Source organism: Crocuta crocuta, unplaced genomic scaffold, assembly GCF_008692635.1.
Source record: "Crocuta crocuta isolate KB4526 unplaced genomic scaffold, BGI_CrCroc_1.0 scaffold260, whole genome shotgun sequence".
Lineage (NCBI taxonomy): Eukaryota > Metazoa > Chordata > Mammalia > Carnivora > Hyaenidae > Crocuta > Crocuta crocuta.
This window is the reverse complement of record NW_027527525.1, coordinates 1,561,333-1,584,421: the sequence shown is the minus strand read 5'-3', so window position 1 is coordinate 1,584,421 and position 23,089 is coordinate 1,561,333. Positions and strand designations below refer to the sequence as shown.

Sequence of the window (23,089 nt, the reverse complement as noted above, 5' to 3'; positions counted from 1 at the left end):
TAGCTTTAAGCAACAGAGTGAACTATATCTCTGTGTTCCCACTGAAAATATAGAAAAAAAGAGCACCTCTTTTTTAAGGGCACCTCCAAAGGGTCGGGGTGGAAACTTGAGGGAGTAGTGTTCATTCCTGAATGAAAATTATAAATGAAGCCATGCACCAAACAGCAAAATATCTGCAACATCTCCAACAAAACACGAAGACCATCAACATGGGTCAACAAGGCAAAATCTTCCCTCTGCCATTTTTAAGATTAATGCCTATCACAAAATACACATAATACAGTCAAGAATATTTATCATGCAGTATTCATATTAACATAAAATTGGATCCAATCAAAATGGCCCCCCAAAAAGAGGTTTGTTTAGGCACATTATGGTGTATACTTATATGATAGAATACTATATAGCCAATGAAAATGATTTTCTCAACAATATAGGGATAGTGATCCTCATACCTTGATAAATGGGATTCATTCAAAGTAGAGCATATACATTGAACCTCATTGTTATGTGCTGACTTCTTCTACCTCCCTTTCTATCTTCAGTCCCTGGAGCCTCCATACAGTCAGTACAAGACACAGAAGGATTTGACTCTGCTCTTGTTTGATTAAAAGGCTGTGGTTGAATTTGGGATCCCAGACACCCAGAGATAACCACCTGCCGAGGGCATATTCCCACAGCTCCTGCCCAAGGAGGCAGAATAGCACCTTGAGAACAGCATGGGCTTGGGTGCTTTGGAATGAAGCAAACCTGGATTTGAATCTCAGTTCTTCCATTTATTGGCTGTGAAACCTTAATCATGTTTCTGTTTCTCTGCTTCTCCATCAACACTATAGGGTTAATTAATCCCATCCTATACAGCGGCTATGCACAGTAATGGAGAAAGGAGATTATTTCTTAAAGCACCTGGCAAAATTCTGAGAAGAAGCTAAATAAAGTTACTCCCCTGCCTCCCTATGGATAGCGTCTGTCCCCCACATCTCCTCTGTCCCTGTCCCTACTCCAATGTTCCCAAAACACTCAGAATGGGAGAGGCTGGGGAGGGAGACTGACTGAAATAATCATTTTTTTCATGGAAGAACTTATCCACCAAGCTCTGCACTTACCCCTAGATTTATGTTTCCTTCCGTGCATAAAAAGATAAAAGAAAAAGGAAGACTCTGGAACTCTTATTAATATATTTATCATTTTCTGGATTTAGAGACTTTTTTAAATATGTCTTCCAGTGTCATATTATGCCAGTTCCCACACACAGGTTCCACATCCCAGCAAGGATTCCAAAGCACTGGCCTGTCTTGGGCTATGCCTTTTATCCAACAACCAAGGAATAATAATAAGCAAACTGATACGGTTTTGATGAGGGACAAAGAACTCTTGTACGCTTTCACACATAATGACTCTTTTAATCCTAGTGATTGTATGAAGTAGGTACCATGACCATCCTCATTTTACATATGAGGAAACTGAGGCACGGAGAGACTAAATGACCCAATGAAGCGTATCCATCCATCCACTGTCAGGGTCGATATGAGCTCAGATAGTCTAGCTCTAGAGCAGAGTAGCCAACTACAAATCAGTCTTGTGAGCCAAATCCAACCTTCCAGATTTTTGTATGGCTCATGAGTTAAACATATTTTTTTACATTTTTAATGAATATATGTTAAATCGCTCTTTATTTTTTTAAATTTTTAATGTTTTTATTTATTTCTGAGAGAGAGAGAGAGAGAGAGCACAAGCAGGGAAGGGTCAGAGAGAGAGGAAGACACAGAATTCGAAACAGGCTCCAGGCTCTGAGCTAGCTGTCAGCACGGAGCCTGACGTGGGGCTCGAACCCATGAACCACTAGATCATGACCTGAGCCGAAGTCGGATGCTTAACCTACTGAGCCACCCAGGAGCCCCTAAATCGCTCTTTAAATCCTTACATACAGCTCTCGGCATGGCACCTTGGCCCTCTAACCCTGAAATGTATACTACTCAGCCCTCAATAGAAAGAGTTTGCTGCCTCCTTCTCTAGAATGTCTTAGCACTGAGATAGCCCTTCTCTAATGCTGAAATCATCACATGTAATTGCAAACACAGTCTGTAACCTACAGCAATAAAATCCCTTACTATCAATCAGTACAGCATTGTCCTCGAACACTTCACCATTGCACCTGGTTTTAGGCAACACACATAGGAAAATGAGTACGATATTGTGCACAGGTATGGTTCCTGAGTCGGGGCCATGAATGCTCTGGGCACTCACACAGCACCAACAACTGGGATAGGTGTGAAGGTAAATACAGTGGTAGAAGACATTATCTTCACCCTGGATATTTGCCAACATAGCTCCCTAGAGTAGAGCATCAAGAGCTACACAGTCTTTAGATGGCTTAAGTCCTCAACAAAAATATTCCCTGGAAGACTACAAAAGCAACTAAACAGAATAATCCCTGTGTGACTTTGAGGAAATTCTCACTTGCTCTGTGCCTCCATTTCCTCATTCTTTCAATGGGCTGGTGATACTACTGGCCTCATAGGGCCATTGGCAGTTGACAAGGATATTACCTATAAAGTCGTTAGCACCGAACCTGACATATCTATGTTATAATAAATGTCTCTATTGCTATTATTACCCCAGAATTTTTTAATGTTGGCACAAGGGAAGCTTCCTATAGATGGGCTTCAACAAGCTCATGAACACCCAAAGCTGCATGCAAAATTTGTATTTACAATGCATTTTTTGGAGAGAGTTTCCCTAACTTATTTCAGATCCTCTAAAGGATCTGGACTCAAAACTGTTAAGAACAAGAGCTCAAAGCTATACCAACTATAGCAAGGACCTGAAGACTCTCAATAGAAAGGCATGTGCATCCTAAGGGTTCCTAAAGCATCACAGGAACACGTCTGCTAGTTCTGCTCTGTCCTCCTCATTCAACACGCACACACATCTCTTCCTACTCTCAAGGACTCAGGGAAGGAGAAAGCGCCAAAAGTTGAAGACTATATCTTGGTGTCACCGCTCTTAGGATAGATACCTTCACAGAAGCTTTCCCCAACAAGGCTTTCTTTCTCAATACCACTCATCCTCACTCCACCCCTGTAAATTCATTCCAGTGCTCATTTTCATAGCTCTCTGGGCTTATTCTATTTATGAGTTCTCTCTATCTACCATCTGAATGCAGCTTCCATGAGGAGGGGGACTTGGTCTATCTTGCTCTGGCTGAATCCTCAACATGTGATTCAATAAATATGTAATCAACAAATAAAGAGACCCAGGAGTCCTCAGCAAATTTCAATTCAGCTTGAACATAAACATTAAAAGGGGCTCTTGATTGTACTAAGCCTGCCAAGCATCTTCCTTGACCAAGGTTGTCCAAATTCAGCTAAAGGATGCATCAGAATACACATTATGCACATTTTGCAAAGAAATGGGAAGAGTGAAAGTATGACCATTGTTAAACAACTTATGAGTCAACTGAGTGTGTAACATCCACGCTGTTTTGACATCTGAGCTTCCTACATCTGGCTGCTGCTACCTTTGGGCCAGTACATAACTTAGTGGTAGAGTGACTATACTTTTGGAATCAAAATCTAGTCTAATGAAAGGACAGAATATCTAAATTGAGCCTGTTCTTTAAAAAAGAACTTGGATTTTAATTTTTTTATTAATTCAGCAAAAACGTATTGAGCATTTTTATGCACTAGGCACTGGAAACTGATCTGTGAACAAAACAGACAAAACTTTACACTTGCGATGTTTATATTATGAGAACTCCCCCACCCTCAGTCCCATTCCCTACTGCCTCTCGTATCTAGTTTACTCAACTTTCCCAAAATTACTTTCAGCATAAGATAATACACACAAACATACTCATACACACACAGTGCACCAAACGTATATGATCTAGATCAGTGGTTCTCAACTAGGGGAGGTTTTGTTTCCCGGGGAAACCTGGGAATGTTCAGAGACATTTTTGGTGTAACAACACAGGGCAATGCTACTAGTACCTAGTGGGTGGAAGCCAGAGATGCTACTAAACATTCTACAATGTACAGGATAGGTCCTCACAAGAAAGAATCGTCTGGTCCCAAATTTCAAGAGTACTTAAGTTGAGAAGCCCTGGTCTATAGTTTAGGTCCAATAGCGGACCCAAGAGCAGTTGTGCCTTTCTCAGATTGTCCTTAATGTTTTCCAGCTCTGAACACTCTAATGGGTATTTGAGGTTTCCCATATTTTAGAGATTTTCCACATCCTTCCCACTCTCCCTTGCAATGCTCAACCTCAGCCCCACCAGTCACATGTCCATATAAGAATCTAATTGAGAAGTGATCAAGATGAAAAAGGAGATGCTGAATGGAAGCCATTTTTTTTTTTTTTTTTTTGGCTACAGATGGCAGTGATGGCTGGCTTTGAGGATGAGTGTAGGTGAGCTATCTGGCATCCTAGGATCAGGATGTGAGCTGTGGTCTCCGTGCTCAATGGCAATGATGAATGCACTGCTGGTGCATTCTCATGATATAGTTTGGATATGGTTCTTGTCCATAGAGATGCCAAGTTTGACTCTAGCTTCGCGGAGACCCAAAAAAGCTAACTAACGTACTTCAATAAGTTCTCCTCCCACCCAAGCCCACTAAAATGGTTCTATTGTCTGTTGGCAATAGATAATTGTCTGATAATAATGAGCAGGAAAAGTTCATGACCAATCTGTGATATGAAAAGGATGTATTTATATTCACTTAGATCTCTACTGACTCACACCAATCATTTTATTTTGAGGTGAAGAGCACCTTGGCTACTAATGTAGTAAAACACCTTATTGTGCATTGCATGAGGGAAAAGACCACAGAAAGTTAATAACTCCATCAACAGCAAAAGAAGAAACCTTGTTCTCAGCCGTATAAAGTAGCCTATGTCTCCAGCCAGCCAGGAACTTTTCCTGGCTGTAAATACAGCCTACGTGCTTATGTCTCTATTTTGCAAGCGCGCGCGCGCACACACACACACACACACACACACACGGAATCATACACCATCTATGCAAACTTTCATATCAAATTAAAAGGAAGCCAAGGAAAGAGAATGAGAGAGTGAGTGGGGCGGGGGGAAATCCATAAAGATTTTAAAGCCAGACTGCCTTTGAGCTTCCTTGAAGGTTAGTGCAAGTAGGTTGTAACACCCAGCTTGCTGAGGATCTACTCTACCACAGGAAAGGAGGACAGCCAACCCATAGTAGATGCACCGCTTTCATCCTGGCTACGTTGGGGAAGGGCAGACACATCAACCTCCTCTGCTCACCAGTTCACCTTTTGCCAGAAGGGAGTGGGCGTAGCATTCTGCTCACTGTCCATGCAGAACTAGGAAAATCACAAAGAGGCTACAGATCTGCAGCTAGTATCACAGCAAGAATCCGTTTGCCCAGGAAGTAGAGTCTAAAATCATGCTCACACTCCAAGCAACAGTAACCATTTATCTTGCACCTCCCATGTGCCTGACACTTTGCTTTCATTATTTCTAATCACCATGGCAATCCATAACATAGATGAGCACCATTTTATATGTGAAGGAGCTGGAGATCTAGGAGGATATACAATTTGCCTAAGATCCCACAGCAATATCAGAGTAGAATCTGTCTGAACTCAAAGCCAATTCTCTTTTTGTTGTGTCAGGATTCATCTCTACTCCCCTCTAACCTCATCTTCCAAACCACCTCTTGTCCACCAATAACACCACCCTTTTGGATCTAGGCAACCTCAGTCTCTCAATCATCCCAGCAGCAACTATGCTCTGAATATAGTGGATGATTCGTAAGGGCTTGTCAATTGAGATCCAGCTTCCTGTCCTGGGTCTGGCACCAAATGGAAAACCGAATGAATGAGTATTTCATATACTCACTTCACTCTTTTCGGTCTTGATTTTCCCATCTATAAAACAAGGGTATTGAGGGGTGCCTGGGTGGCTCAGTTGGTTAAGTGTCTGACTTTGGCTCAGGTCATGATCTCATGGTTCGTGGGTTCGAGCCCCACGTCGGGCTCTGTGCTGACTGCCAGCTCAGAGCCTGGAGTCTGTTTCAGATTCTGTGTCTCCCTCTCTCTCTGACCCTCCCCTGCTCATGCTGTCTCTCTCTCTCTCAGAAATAAAACAAAAACAAAAACAAAAAAAAAAACAAAAAACCACAAGGGTATTGAAACAAAAGTCTGGAAGGACTCTCTTAAATAGTTGATTTAAATTTTATTTGTCTGATAAAATGCTTTTTGCTGATGTTGTTAATAAACTCCCCCCAAACACACACACACACTCAAAGGAATACACAGAAGCTTTATCTAATGGTTTGACCATTAGCTCAATGTATGAAATCTCCCTGTGAAGGATTGGTACAAATATTCTATCTGTAGACAACTGCTCATCATCTCCTTATTTGCACCTTATGTAATATATTCATTGATTTGTTAACATTGCATTTATGGCCACCAACAGGATGACCCACGCCTGAATGAAGCTTATCTACACATGTATTTGCTCCAGAAGGCATATCACAGCCTTCTTAGTCTCAGGAACACTAGATAGCACTTTGGCACTATGCTCAGGGACCATTTTAAACAGCAAAGTCACCAACAACGAGCATAAAAACGTGAAAAACTTGGCACTAAATAGACTGCAGAAAGGACACTTGTTTACAATGTAAGAGCTAAAACACGAAGGCAGAAGGTTTCCTTGTTCGACCTCAGCTGGGAACATACGTGTTGAGTGACTCAAACATTTGCCACTCTGGGCATATTCATAAACAACTGTGAGAGCACAGCCAGTCTTGATTTAGGGGTCGCAAGTCAATTGTAGCAAGTAGGCAAGTTCACAGAAACAGAATCCACCAACAAGGAAGATCCACTCACCTGTGCTATAGCACCTAATGTTCATAACAACCTCATAAGGTGGGTATTTTATTGCTGCTTTATAGAAAATAAAAATTGAGATTTTGAAAGTGAAAGCACTTGACCAGTGATATAACTAATTAGTGGTAAAGCCAAGGAGTCAATCTAGCTCCAAAGCCCATGGTGTTGCTGAGTTTTGCCTCCATATTCCTCCTAGAAGAAGGAAAGCCTATGTGACACCAGTTCGCAACTTCTTTGCCTGGATTTCGAGGACCTGCCTAATCAGATTGCTCATGGCCCTTCCCACCCTCCATTCCTCCAATGGTCCTTCCTAGTAAGGAGTCTCTCCTGTCTGTGCTCTGCCAGTATTTTTAGCTCTACTTCCACACCTACTATGCTCTTCTGACAGGCATCTTGTCCACAATTTTAAGGCTGGTTAAGAGCTCGAAGATTATCCACTCCAGCCTCATTGTTTTTGGACCAGACCTAGAAATGGTCATTGATATGCTGAATGCCAGTGAGAGTGAGAGTCAGGACTTAATCCCTGATCTCCTGACCATGGGGCAAGTATTCCTGGGATTACTTCACTTTTCCTTCCACCCCAAAAACAATTACCTCCAACCTCAGAGCAGGGAAACAGGGGAAGGGCAGGGGCAGATGCAAAGCAAAGCAACATTCAAGGATGCTTTCAAATTATTTCAAAGAGCTGTTAGGAAGGGGACAGAGCTAATAACTCTGTGTCTGCAGGTCAGGTGGCCTCCTGCTCTCTAAAATAATCCAGGAAGTCATTGAAGAGTAATATCATAGAACTTCTGGGCCTTGAATTTATGTGGCACCTTTCATATCCAAAGCTCAAGGCTCCTTCCAGACATTATCTCATTCTTCTTCCCAGAACACCACCAGGAAATGATTGCAAATGTCATACCCATTTTTCTGATAGAAAAAGTAAACCTCAAATGCTGTAAGGGATTTTCTTAGAATTAAGTCAAGTAAGAACCTCATTCTGTGGAACCAGAGGCTAACGCTGAAAATTAGAACCAAAATGTAGCCCTTCCAAATCTCATTCAAGACACATAAATAACTGTCTGAAAAGAAGACAGAAGCAACCAGGAAGAGAGGACTAGCATTTGCTGAAGACTTGCTATGTGACAAATGTCTCATGCAAAAGATATCATTGATATTTGGTATCCTTCCTAGAAAGTAGGAACTGTTATTCTCATTCCATGGACAAGGAGATTAATTACAAAGGTGTTCAAAGTGGTAATTAGCAAAGACAGGATTTGATCATACCTCTCCGTGACCCCAAAGCTAGCATCACTTGTAAAAAGGCACAGTGCCTGGTGTTTGCAGAGCACTGTACTAGGCTCAGTGGATATAAAATGAAGCATGAGATGGACATTTGGCAAGAACTTATTACATGTCAGGCATCAGAGACCCAAACATAATCAGGACACACCTTCCAGGAGTTTACACTCTATTTGAAGTGAGAAGCATGTGAAGAATAATTCAGAAAGCACTCTTTCACTTATTCAGCAAATTTTTTTTGAGTGCCTCATATGAGCCAGGCATTGTGCTTGATGCTAGGGATTCATCAGGGAACAAAATCAGTCCTTGCCTTCGCAGAACTGACCACACATGACTGTCAGCACAACCCAAGGAACACTGCATATCTGGGTGGTCATGACAGAAAGAGGAAGACTTTGCCTTTTTTTTTTTTTAATGTTTTGTTTATTTCTGAGAGAGAGAGACAGCGTGAGCAGGGGAGGGTCAGAGAGAGAGGGAGATACAGAATCTGAAACAGGCTCCAGGCTCTACACTAGCTGTCAGCACAGAGCCCGATGCGAGGCTCGAACCCATGAACCGCAAGATCACGACCTGAGCTGAAGTCGGACACTTAACGGACTGAGCCACCCATGTGCCCCTTGATGTCCGTTTTAATCTCCAAACCCATGCAAATTTAACATCCTACTTTATAACATATCAAGGTTCATTTGAAAGTTATTACGTATTTCCTTCCTTATAAATCCAACAGTTAAGTTCCCTGCCTTTCTTTCACCAATGTCTTAGGAAGAGTTGAGACTTCAGGACACTGGTCATGTTGACTCTGAAACATAAAATAACTCCTAGCACAAAAGCTATGCTGAAGCCAATTAAATGCATAGTTGATGCATAAGCCAATTTAAAAGTACCTGGCGCCTAGGGGCACCTGGGTGGCTCAGTCGGTTCAGCATCCAACTTTGGCTCAGGTCATGATCTCGCAGTTTGTGGGTTTGAGCCCCAGGTCGGCCTCTGTACTGACAGCAAAGAGCCTAGAGCCTGCTTCAGATTCTGTATCTCCCTCTCTCTCTGCCCCCTGCCTGCTGGCTCTGTCCCTCTCTCTGTCTCAAAAATAAATAAACACTATATATGTATATATCTACATAGTACCTGGCCCACAGTTCAATTTCCTCAAAAGGCCACTTTGAATATCTTCAGTGTCTTTTATGTGCTAAGCACTTTGCTCAGTGCAGGAGAAACAAAAACAAAAACAAACGACTAGCGACTAGCAGAGAAGTCGAACTCAAATGATTTCTATCGAATGAGATAAGAGCCATGCCCAAAGTCTCCACAACGGGCAAAGGGAAGAAAAGAAGTGACACCACATTCCTAAGCTCCAGGCTCCTTCCATATTTGCACATTATAAGCACACAATAGACATTTTGGTTCATGGAGTTATATCAGCTTTGCCATAAGCTTGCAGAAGATTTATTCCTTGAAAAGCACATGGTTACAGCTGGCCTTGGAGCTCCGTGTGTGGCTACAGACAGAGGGGTCTGTCCTCTGAACCCTGGTGTTGGACAAATTGTTTCTCTGTAAGGCTGCCCAGTCTGCCAAGCATCCTACACCCCAGCCCCACATCTTGGACCTGCCCTTTAGTAGCACCTATAGAAGTGGTCACTCTCCCCGCCTCCACCCCAAGCAAAGAGAGCTTCTCACACTGACCACAGAATGGATTTCTCAGTTCTTGACTTCTTTGGGGTTTAATCCCATTACTTTCTGGGTTGGACTGACAACTGCCCAAGAAGGATTTCCTCAGCCCCCCTGGGATACAGATCAGCCAGCAAGGGCCTCTCTCTATGTTGCCACAGCCCAAGCCATTTAAAACACAAAAGGCTGGGGGCGCCTGGGTGGCTTAGTCGGTTAAGAGTCCGACTTCCACTTAGGTCATGATCTCGTGGTTCTTGGGTTCGAGCCCCGCGTTGGGCTCTGTGCTGACTGCCAGCTCAGAGCCTGGAGCCTGTTTCAGCTTGTGACTCCCTCTCTCTCTGACCCTCCCCTGCTCACGCTCCTCTCTCCTCTCTCTCTCTCCTAGAAATAAATTAAAAAATAAATAAATAAATAAAACACAAACGGCTGAATCATCACGTTCTGTCCAAATCCAAACCCTTTATTTTTCCAGCCTCATTATAAGCTGTCCCAGACACCTTGGTCTCCCTGTTCTTTCTTCTGTCATGTATGTTCAAATTCAACTAACATCCACTGAGAGCCTACTATGTGTCTCTGTTGTTTACAAGATTTACTTAATTATACCTCCAAAGAGCCCTGAGAGGTAGATTATTGTTGTCATCTTACAGACAGGCTCCCTAAGGCTTATAGAAAATAAGCTCCTGTCCCAGTTACTAATCGGTGGTGGATCTCCAAATTCCAACCCACATTTCCAAACTCCAGTGGTGGTGTTCCTGCCTCTCAATGGCACTGCCCAAAGTTTGGAATGACCTGGGAAGATGGATGGATGGATGGATGGATGGATGGTNGCAAGGGCCTCTCTCTATGTTGCCACAGCCCAAGCCATTTAAAACACAAAAGGCTGGGGGCGCCTGGGTGGCTTAGTCGGTTAAGAGTCCGACTTCCACTTAGGTCATGATCTCGTGGTTCTTGGGTTCGAGCCCCGCGTTGGGCTCTGTGCTGACTGCCAGCTCAGAGCCTGGAGCCTGTTTCAGCTTGTGACTCCCTCTCTCTCTGACCCTCCCCTGCTCACGCTCCTCTCTCCTCTCTCTCTCTCCTAGAAATAAATTAAAAAATAAATAAATAAATAAAACACAAACGGCTGAATCATCACGTTCTGTCCAAATCCAAACCCTTTATTTTTCCAGCCTCATTATAAGCTGTCCCAGACACCTTGGTCTCCCTGTTCTTTCTTCTGTCATGTATGTTCAAATTCAACTAACATCCACTGAGAGCCTACTATGTGTCTCTGTTGTTTACAAGATTTACTTAATTATACCTCCAAAGAGCCCTGAGAGGTAGATTATTGTTGTCATCTTACAGACAGGCTCCCTAAGGCTTATAGAAAATAAGCTCCTGTCCCAGTTACTAATCGGTGGTGGATCTCCAAATTCCAACCCACATTTCCAAACTCCAGTGGTGGTGTTCCTGCCTCTCAATGGCACTGCCCAAAGTTTGGAATGACCTGGGAAGATGGATGGATGGATGGATGGATGGATGGATGGTTGGATGGATGGATGGATGGTTGGATGGATGGATGGATGGATACATACATACAGAGATACAGAGCTATAGAGATTTTTTTTTTCATTCCAGGGTCCACCCCGAAACTACTGAATCAGAATCTTTAGACATTCTTAGGCAACTAGCCCAGCTGTTTCTGCCAACTGGAATTTATGAGCCACTGCAGGACACCACATGCAGTTTCGTCTGAAGTAAATTCTTCTTTTTAAGCACACAAAATGGGCAGTGACATGAAGAGTGAATAGGAAAGAGTGTTCTTGCCTGAAACTTTCTCTTCCCCTCATCTCCACGAGTGTCCCTTGCAAAAGTAGGTACTAGAGAATGCCAGAACACATGTTAGCCACCGCTAATAATTCAGTTTATGTAGCAAATATTTATTTATTTGGGGGCATGCCAGACCCTTCTTCAAATGATGGGACTACTAAAGAAAAGGGTTCAGTGCTTCCTCCACATGAGAAAAGTAAAGACGACGGCTCTGTAGTTAAGGAAATGTCACTGGGGCAATGTAAGAAGTGCAGTGGGAGCCAGCGGTGGTGGCAGAAAGAAATTTTTGAGGAATTTCTGTCTGTAGTCTCCATGGTGTGCAGCACAAAAAGAGACTCTGAGTGGGAAAGAAATGTAAGTGAGAGACAGAGACTTTACAAAATTCTTTGCATTGACTTTTCTGGGTTTTTTCTTTTCCTTTTTTAAATTTTTGTTTACTATTTATTTTTTAAATCCACATCCAAGTTAGTCAGCATCTAGTGCCATAATGATTTCAGGAGTAGAATCCAGTGATTCATCCCCTACATATAACACCCAGTTCTCATCCAAAGTGTCCCTCCTTAATGCCCCTTGCCCATCCCCCTACCCCAAACCCCTCCAGCAACCCTCAGTTTGCTCTCTGTATTTAAGAGTCGCTTATGTTTTGTCCCGCTTCCTGTTTTTCTTCATGCCTCTTCCCCTGGCAAAAGAAGACATTAACTGGAGAGAAGAGATTTCACAAAAGTGGTGATAAATCAAGATGTGTTTGTTTTATGTTTTACACATGGAATTCTGAGTGATTTGCTGTTCATCTCCACCCTTTTCCACCCAAAGTCATTATGAACCTCAAATTCAGCCCTAGGTGGACTGGTTGACTCTTCCTCAGATGTCATAAATGTATCCCCTTACAAAGAATGGAAATGATGCCCAATGAACCCACCCTCTTATTCTCAGAGGGTCAGGGTGAGTCCCTGTGGAGGGGAGATGTTAGGCATCACACTTCTCAGAATCAGACCATCAGACCTGCTGGTCAGTTAGAAGCGTCAGGTTGAAGTTTGTTTCCTTCCCACCCCTAGGCTGCTTCCTCCATCCAGGGGCTCAATGCCCCTCCCCAGCCAACAGCTAATGGCTGGCACTCTCTCTTTCATCTCTGACTATGGGGAGAATTCTACATCCAGAAACATACTTTCACCTCTCACCATCTGACTCTGTAGTTCAATTTGCTTTCTTCAGGAGCCCTCCACTCTCTTCCTCATTATTTCTCTAAAAAGGCCATCTCATTCTCCTCCAACCCACCTGCCTCCAACCCACCTGTCATCATGTGAAACACGAATCTCCCTGCTTACCGTCTCCCATCGGCTCCTTTACCTGGCATATTATGTCAGCCTCAACCCCAAAGGACACTTGGCTTGTGCACACCCCTGCTGTTCCCATTGGTCTGCTGGTGAAAGCCCAGGCTTGTTTGAAAGTTTGCCATGCTGTCTGTCACGCCACTGTCTCTTCCCGGAGTGGCATCTTCCCCATCAACACCAGGAGATCTACTAACCTCAAAGCCCCATGACTGAGTCTGGTCTGGTTCCAACTATGTCCCTAGCACCCAACTCTACATCTAGCAAGTAAGCAGGTGCTCAAGAATATGTACGTAATGAGTGAGTGACCAACTGAGAGAGTGAGGAAGAGGGAATCTCTGATGAGCCAGGGGCTTCATGATGAGACCTCTCCGAGATGCCCAAGGACAGTGCCATCCTCTTTCCTCGGTGCCCCCACAGCACGTTAGGCACCCCTGTGCTGTCACCCTTAACAACCACATGGCACCGGGCCCCAGCAGCCCTTCTTGGACACAGTTGGTGCCATATTTCAGTGACACACAATAATCGTATAATACATAATCACTAACCATTTTAGGGACCCATTTACTCATATACTTTTCTTCATCCCCTCGCTTTCTTCTACAGTTTTACCTAATTCCCCACCTTTCACCTTAACCTTCCTATCTTCAGAAGATTTCAGATCTCACCCCCTTACCCCAGGATTACAAGCTGAGATGCCTTTCCCTGCACCTTTCCCCCTGCTTCTTTAAATCCTATATTCCTCAGAGCTAACAGAAATACTCCCTGAGCCTCCTCACCCTACAGGAACATTCCTCTTGAGGCTCTCAGGTCTCTTTAATAATGATAATGATAAGCATCATGGCTACCATTTTTTGAGTACCAGGTATACTTTATATAATCACAGGTGCTTTATATAGTACATAAGTACAGACATTTCTATACCTTCTGCACACCGTTTCCAAAGACAGAAAACTGAGGCACAACCAGATTAAATAGCTTTCTTAAGGTCAGCAACTGGTAAATGATAGCATATTCAAACCTGGATATCATCCATTTCTTCATTCAACCATTCATTTATCCATTGAACAAATCATTACTGGGTGCCTGTTGGGTAGTTTTTTCCAGACTTGGACACACTTTGGGATGGAATAATTCATTTGGCAAACACAGCCAATTCTGCTGTTTAGACAAAGTGAAGGCAGACAAAGGAGGGAAACCAGAAGGGATTACAGATTAATTGACTCAGAATTAAAGCAAGGCAGGCAAAGGGGAAGAGTGGGGAGATGAGTTTCAGTTTCAGACGAGAGCCCTGAAAAGAGAACAGTTTGTAGGGAGTAGCTTCCTTCCTCCAGGGCTCCTGGTTGAATGAACTCCCTGAATGAGAAACGAGTGTTGAGACTTGTTTTATTGGTTATTTAGAAAAGTAGGTTTTAAAGAAGCAGCGATTTGCAGATTCCACTTGGATGTGTCACACCCGTCTTTCATTCATCACACCAAAGAGAGCGGGGAAGTTGAAGGCATGGACTTTGAAAGCCTGCGTATTGTGAAAGGGGCAGCCTGGGACCCAGTGAATGATTTTTTCCAGAATGAAAGCAATAGCAGTGTCCGGGACAGGGGTCTATCTCCCTCTCCCATCTTCCTGGTAGTTAGATGCTTGTCAGTTTACCCTTTTAGGCTCTACTCAATTAGGGTTCATGATTAGCGAAGATGACCTGCATTTGGAATTACCTTTTTACTTGTAGATCCTCTTTTTCAGTAGATTGTTAACTTTTCAAAGACAGGGCCTGTCCCATTCATTGTTCACCTGCTTCCATGCCCAGCGTGTCACCTAGTGCCATGCTAGGAAGAGCTGCTGGGAAACAAAGGTTGGGTGGAAGGAGAGAGGAAAAGGAAGGAAGGAGAAACAGAAGCAAAGGATGCCTATTTCATATTTCATAGGGTAGTACTAACAGCGTGCACTTGCAATCAAGAGTTTCTGTGTTCAAACTCCAGTCCTGGCATCAATAAGCAGGTAGTACAGACTCTCAGAGCCTCAACATCTTATTCTGGGAAATGAAAATCAATAATAGTGCCTACTTTATCAGACTTCTCGGAAATTAAATAAGGTAATGCATTGGGCAATTTTTTGTAAATTTATCCAACTGTATGGTCTGATAAGAAAGAGGTGCTCTTCAAGATTTCAAGGATTGCCATCAGAAGTCAAAGCTAGTGGCTTTTACCAGGATGTTGCCGGCTTATCTGAGCCGTGTTCCTCTTCAAGACGACTCAGGTAATCAGCAAATACAGTCCTTGCAAGGTTTTATATTTAAAGAAGAGATTCTTAGGGGAGCGTAGGTGGCTCAGTTGGTTAAGCATCTAACTCTTAATTTCAGCTCAGGTCATGATCTCATGGTTCATGAGATCAAGCCCTGTGTTGGGCTCTGTGCTGACAGCATGGAGCCTGCTTGGGATTCTCTCTCTCCTCTCTCTGCCTCTCCCCTGATCTTTCCCTCTTTCTCTCTCAAAATAAATAAATCAATACTGTTTTAAAAAAGGAAAAGATACTTGGAGTGTACATTAAAAAGAAAAGATTCTAATTGCCATTGTCAACAGCAACACTTGTTGTGTTTGACAGTGAGTGAATTCTGTCACTTCTACTGGCATTTTTAAAAATTTTTTTTTAACGATTTATTTATTTCTGAGAGAGAGAGACAGCGTGAGCAGGGGAGGGTCAGAGAGAGAGGGAGGTACAGAATCTGAAACAGTCTCCAGACTCTGAGCGAGCTGTCAGCACAGAGCCTGACGTGGGACTCAAACCCACGAACCATGAGATCATCACCTGAGCCGAAGTTGGACGCTTAGCCGACTGAGCCACCCAAGCGCCCGTCTACTAGCATTTATTGAACTCTTATGATGAACATGGCATTCTGAAACATACTTATAAGGAGCTGAGCAAAGATAATGAAGATTCACCTCATCCCCCATGATGTTCAGTCCACTTCCTTTCCTACAACTGGTTTCTCCATTTGCCCAACAAGAGGTTGGGAAGAGCCATATCAGACTTTCCACCATGACCTTTCACAGTTTTATAATGCGCAAATGCCAGGGTACAAAGAGTAATTGTGATTACCTTCTTCTGGATGATTCTTCTGGGATAAAGCTATTTGCTAGGAATCCCAAACTGATGTCAGCTCCAAACAATGGTATGTATACAATTCACAGAGCACTCTCTAATACATTTGCTTACTGGATCCTCACTACCAGCTTGTACGGCAGTGTCCCCAGACTCATTTACAAAGAAATAATTGGGTCTTAAAAAGACTAAATTATTTTTTTTTAAAGTAAAAAATAAAAATAAAAGAACTAAATTATTAGCCCAGGTCATTGAGAAAGAAATTAGCTGGGCCAGGGCATAAACCAGATTTTCTATTCATTCATTCGTTCGTTCGTTTATTCATTCATTTGTTGTTTTTATTTTCATTCCAGTTAAAAACTATGGAACGCCTCACAAATTTGTGTGTTACCCTTGCACAGGGGCCGTGCAAGTCTACTCTGTATCGTTCCAATGTTTAGTATATGTGCCGCCAAGATCAGCACCAGATTTTCTACCCTGAAACACAATTTTCTCCATCCCCTTTACTCTACAAGAGCTTTTCTGACCAGGTGATCAAATAATACTGGTTCAGGGAAGCTGAATTTAGCCAGAGGCTACTAGGACCCTTCCAAAAACCCTGCGTTACCCCCTCAAGCACTTGAGAGCCCAGAGTGGGTTAAGTCTTCCCTGGCTCAGTCCCAACGGACATTAAATTCACCTGTGCTTGCTCTGAAATAAATCAGTGTCCTTTTCTGCTGCTGCTGTTGTCTGGAAATAATGCAAATGCAATGGGCCTGCACTGACATTGTGCTTCCCTGGAAGGCTACACATAATAAATTGTCCCTTAATACTGTTAAAGAGACATTTTCCTCCTATTCAGGAGCTTTTGAGGTTGGCTGGGGCTACTCATCCAGCGAGGAGGAAAACATGGCGTCTTTTCCCTGGGCCCAGCCATTCATGTGCCCTCCCCATGCTCTTTGGCTTACTGCATTGCTAAGTTCAAGGATGCATTTTGTAGCCCCGGTATCAAGTCATAGGATTCTCTGCTAACCTAGACTGGTTTCCTCGTTTGTGACTTGACTTTATTTATTTTACTTTATTGTAAGCATTTAAATGTTTGGATGCTTAAAAGCTGAGGGAGACGGGAGCTCCTTGTCCATGCCATTCATCTTTTGGAAGAACGCCAAAGCTGTTTCCGCAGAGGACAGAAGGCATTGGTCTCCCCTGCAGGAAGCCACTGCTGCTCCTTAATTGTTTGCTAGAGGAAGAATCAAGGGTAAAATTTAAAGTAAATGGCTGGCCGGGTTGCGCTAATTCATCAAAGCATGTTTCAAGTCGGTAGTCAGAGCATGCATCAGCCCCTGGCACCACCACCTTCTATGAAAGTAGAAAACCCAGCAGACTTGCAAGCAGATGAAATCATTAGGAGGCATTCAGCAATGCTTGAAAAGCAAAGAGAGAGGAGGCAGGGATTGCTGTGCATGTCCCGCTTTGCCACATGGGGAAACACCAGTTGTCTGTGACCTAGTTATCTGGGAGAGATACCCACAAAACTGTTTGCTGCATGGGAACCCCACCCTCCAGTGCACCCTGGGTGCTCAGAAAACAATTAGAGCTTCTTAGTTTGAATCTATTCCATTTGCTTAGAGATTTTTTAGTTGCAGGAAAGACAAACCCACTTAAGGTAGTTTAGAAAAAGGATAGTTTTACAGGAAGAGACCGCGGACAGGAAATAAAACCCAGGTTCATTAGAGATTAGAAGTAGGAACTGGAAAGTTTCCAGGAAACACATCAGCATCTCCCCCACCCCCCACCTCAATACATAGTCCCTTGTCTGTGTGATGTTTCTTTCTCCTGCTTCTCTATGAAATCTCCTTGTTTTTAAGCATGGAATCATTGATTCATTTAGTAAATATTGAATTCTACCATGTGGCTGGCCCTGTTCAGGATGCTTGGATACAGCAGTGAACAAAATAGTCAAACACCCGTGCCCCTGTGGCATGCACACTGCAGTGGGGCGCTAGGCACTAAGATGATAAACAAGTACAGTGTGTTAGCACGAAGTACTTAGAAGAAATGGTAAGGATAGGAAATGTAATTTTAAGACAACAGTTAAGTCTTGAATAGGAGGGTCATGGAAGATCCCACTGGGAAGGTCATTTTTAAATAAGGACCTGAAGGTAGTGAGAGAAGTAGCCTCACAAATGACAGGCTGAGCACACTGGGTGGAGGGTACAGGAGGTGCAGAAGGATCTGGGGTGATTCAAGGAGTGGCAGGAGCCCAGTAGGTGGGGAACAATGAGTAGAGGACTAGTGAGATACAAAGTCTACACCTGGGGGTTGGGGGGAGTCACGGAGTGAGGACTTTGCCTTTTTCTCTGAGTGAGACGGGAAGATCCAGAAAGGCTACCTCCACCTGAGTAACCACATGGTCCTCCCAATCCGGGAGTCGTTTCTTACTGCTAACTTACTACTGAATCAAAATCCCTTTGTTTCCAAAAGAGAAAATCCAAGAGACACTGACCATGCCCACTCTGCTTCCGCAGTCAACCTGAGTTCTAGGGGCTTGCCCAAGTATCAGCTAACTAGGCTAAAGCCCCACTTGATAACTAGTGACAGCCAGTGTCTAGAAATAAATAATAGAAATAAATAGCCATTTCTATTTTTGCCTATTTCACTCAAGAATGCAGAGCAGTGGGGCCAGCTAGTCAAATTTCAGGGATATGGAGATCCAGCTATATCTCTTGGTCAATCTCTCTCTCTCTCTCTCTCTCTCTCTCTCTCTCTCTCTCTCTCTAACTTTCTCTCTCTCTGTTATTGCCTTCCCCTTTCTCTCTCTCTCTCTCCTCAGAATGCTTGAGGAACAGTGGACGGCACAGGGAGAGACTTAGTGTCTGAGAGCAAGTACTCGTACCCCACCCCACACTGGGTCTCACAGAATCTTTGCTGAGTGAATGAGTTGACAGTGTTAATAAGAGTGTCAGGACCTTAGGAAACAGATCCTTTTAGAAAACTCCGATTCTCAGATTTTCACATCAGATCTTCAACAAAGACAAAGTGAGAACATGTACAATCTCAGCAATCTCTTTACCCGGAGTCCTCAGATGTGGCAGAAGGATCCACAAGAATTGTCATGAACATTTGAGAAGGGGTGCCAGTCATGTTACTATTAATAAATACCATACTAGAGTTGGAGATCTTTTTGAATAAATTAGAATGAAGTAAATATTAACCCCAAAATATCAGCATTCTCACTGCTCGCAACCAATATGCCTTCTGAGTGTAAGAGAAAGGGTGAAGCTATGGCTGGACCATCAGAGCTGTGCATACCCTAGACATGTCCCACACACATATATATTCCCTTTTGTGACTCTTGGTGGAAAATAGAATGAAAGCCACTTCTGTGGGGAACAAGACTGGCACAATAGGGTACTTATCTGCAGGGCAACTGCCACTTCTTTCTCAAATGACTGCCACAAGGACGGGCATGTTCTAGAACTTTCTTCTCCTCAATTCTAAGAGCACTGAACTCATGGAATGGCCAAGTAACAACGATCTTTATCTAAGAACAACCCTACAGTGGTTTACTGTGTCATTCTTGTAATTAGATGCAAGAAAGTTACCATCTGTAGTTCAGCCGTGGCTCTTCACATGGAAGAGGAAATGACTAAATATATATTTACATAGCTCTCATGAATATGCATTTTGTAAATGCACAAATATGTACAATTACTTGATAGACTGTTTTGGTTCCTATCTTTCGAATATTTAATACAACCATAAATGTTTAATTCATATTTACAGAGTTGATTGAACAGTTTTAAAATTATGCCAAGTCTTGCTAGAAACAAGAGTGGATGTCTCTAGCATATTTGTGCCGTGGGATTTGGCCAGCAGAAGCCACGCGGACTGGTTAAGTGATGGCTTTCTTGTAAAGAATATTGAATAAAGCTGCTCATGAAAATTGACTTGGCTGTAGCCAACAGGAATGGCACTGCATTTACGTCCCAAATTAGTCTCTGCCACCGCTTCGCAGCTCTTTCCATCACACATCGTTTAGAGGATCTCCTCCAGTGGCAGCGCCCATATGGAAAGGCTCTGCTGTTGTACTCTGTATATGCAAAACAGGGGCAAAGCAGGGGTGTCTGCGTGGTCTTCAGTGAGGGATCTGAAAAGTGAACGCCGCAGAGTAGATGAAAACATGCCCACGGGCAAGAGAGGAAGTAAAATGGGACTAGTCTTCTCATTAAGTAGGGAATTACTTTGTAGGGTAATTCCTACCCAGAAATTGTTAGGATTCAGCCAAATGCCAGGAGAGGCTATAAAACACGGCCCGTCCCTGCAGTGTGGACACAAAGCACTCCAAAATGTAGCCACTGCAGCAGGTCCATTTTGCAAAGAAAGTATGAGGGGAGGCCACACCTCCTTGGGGTATGGTATTGGGCATACCCAATGACAGCAAATAGGGGACTGTATCCTTGACATTACAGAAGACCAGATGAAGACACTAGATCCCACAATGTGTATTTTGAGCAGTTTGTGACAAACTGAACCTTTTATGACACAGAATTCATCAATAATATCAGCCCAAACCAAAATCAAGGGATCACTGGATTGTGAAATAGATCTGTAAAAAAGGGATAAGTAAAAAAAGGGATACAGTTGAATGGGACAAGAAGACAATGGGAGAATAACAGAGAAACAGAGGACAAAGGATGAAGATAAAAAGGAAGGGCTCATCCTCGAACCAGGAGAGACACACCTCCCTAATTCTCCTGTCTACAGATGTCACCAATATTCTGGCGAAGAAAATTGCTGGTAATTACCAGAACCACACACTCTAGTTATAAATGGAAAGTATTTATAGCTTGTCATACATGTGCGGGGATGTTTAAGGGGATGTTTAGTGAACTGTAAATAGCGTGGGTTCAGTTCTGCCCCACTAATCCTATATGCCGTAATTATAAAGCCTCAAGTAAATACAAGCCCTTCAATTATCAAGAAGAGATATCTGAACCAAATAGAACTAATGGGCAGTAGCAGTCAAACTCCTGATGCCCACAAAGGTGTGGAGAAAGAAGTACTTTCAGACTCTCTTAGGGCATTCTGAGCCAGTTACAAGAAAGTTAATTTCTGGGAACGAATTTTGCAATTATTTTTCAAAGGCTATAAAAATGTTCATAGTATTTATCTCCTTACTCCTCTCTATCCACTCTTACAACAACTTCTGGGAACACAGTCCACAGAAATACTACAAAGAAACGAAGTTATGTGCTCACAGGTGTTTGTGACTGCACGGTTTGGGATAGTAAAAAATGAGAAACACAAGCATTCAATTATTCTGTCTATGGTTAAGTATATTATGATGCTTCCCTTTTTTTTTGTTTTTACACTGAGGTTATGGAGGTTGTTTTATGAGTTTTGAAAAATGTATACAGTTGTGTAATCACCACCACGATCCAGTTACAGAACACTTCCATCACCCCAAAATTTCCCTCGAGTAGCCCATTCCACCCCCAGGAAATCCACCGATAAGATTGTTTCCCTATGGTTTTGCTTTCTCCAGATCATTACATGAATGGAATCATGGAGTATATAAATACTTGTGTGCCTTCTCTCACTCAGCATAACCCATTGGAGATTTGCCCAAGGTGTTGCTGGATGGAATTCTTGATACAGATGGATGCATCAATATTCGTTTATTCATTCACTATCCACTTTGCTTTTTAGAACTTTCTATTTTGAAATAATTACAGAGTCACAATCTATAATTATTAACTCACTAAATTAGGGATTAGAGAGATAGCGCCAAGAGGTGTCATGCACCCTTCACTCAGATTTCACAAACAGTGACACCTTACATTATGTCACTATGTCAAATGATAGCAACACCAGAAAATCGACCAAAGTGCGCTATGTGGGCCCAAAGTTCGATACCCTGTTATCACATGCCTAGAATCCCCGTAAGCACCACTGCAGTCATGATACAGAACAATTCATTCAGGGGCGCCTGGCTGGCTCAGTCGGTTAAGTGTCCGACTTCGGCTCAGGTCATGATCTCATGGTTTGTGGGTTCGAGCCCCGCATTGGGCTCTGTGCTGACAGCTAGCTCAGAGCCTGGAGCCTGTCTTTGGATTCTGTGTCTTCCTCTCTCTCTGACCCTCCCCTGATCACGTTGTCTCTCTCTTTTTCTCTCAGAAATAAATAAAACATTTAAAAAAATAAAGAAAAAAGAACGATTCGCTCACCATGGAGATTTCCCTTATACTTCCCCTTCCTACTCACACACCCCCCACTTTTACTCTTTTTCACCTTCTGCCATTGATAAAATAGTTTTAAGTACTTTCCACTTTGACACCCTCCGATAACCACATCAGACAGCGCTATCATTTTGGTTTCAACTATTAAACATAATTTAGAACTCTCAGGAGGAGAAAGGAAGCCTGTCATATTTACACACGTTTTTACCATTTCCATTCATTTTTTGCTTAGGGGGATTCTTTTAGAGAGTCTGCTTTGCTGGTGACAAATTCCCTCAGTTGTCCTACACCTTAGAATATCTTTATTTCCCCCCTGTTCTATAAGAATATGGTCTCTGGGTATAGAACCGTGGGTTAAAGTTTCCTGTCCTTCAGCCCTTAGAAACAGGACGCCACTTCCTTCTGGCCATGGAGGTGGTTTCTGATGAGAAATACATTGTCAATCATGTTGTTTCCCCCCTGGGAGTAACCGTCATGTCTCTCATAGTGATTTCAAGATTTGCCTTTTCCTTAGTTTTTAGAAGTTTTAGTATGATGTATCTTGGCATAGGTGTCTTTGGGCATATCCTGTTCAAGGTTCACTCAGCATCTTGAATCTGTAGGTTTATCTTTCGTCAAATCTGGGAAATGTACCCATTATTTCTTCAGATACTTTCTCAGTTCCACCTTCTTTCTCTTCTCCTTCTGAGATGCCAATATCTCAGTGTTAGAAGTTTTGTTATTTTATTTTTAAAGTTTATTTGGGCGGAAGAGGCAGAGAGAGAGGGAAGGAGAGGATTCCAAGCAGGTTCTGTGCTATCAGGGTGGAGCCCAAGGTGAGGC

At 43.0% G+C, this 23,089-nt stretch overlaps 1 long non-coding RNA gene and 2 other non-coding genes across 9 annotated transcripts in view; 1 reads left to right on the top strand and 2 right to left on the bottom strand.

The window, feature by feature from the left end:
- The window catches only part of LOC144231622 (uncharacterized), a 438,506-nt gene that overhangs the window by 202,172 nt on the left and 213,245 nt on the right, over positions 1-23,089 (bottom strand). The gene's annotated exons all lie outside the window — the stretch shown is intronic.
- TRNAQ-UUG (transfer RNA glutamine (anticodon UUG)) lies at positions 5,932-6,016 on the top strand. The gene has a single exon. It is a non-coding gene; the product is annotated as a tRNA-Gln (tRNA).
- Positions 16,403-16,510, bottom strand: LOC144232177 (U6 spliceosomal RNA). The gene has a single exon (XR_013335325.1). It is a non-coding gene; the product is annotated as a U6 spliceosomal RNA (small nuclear RNA).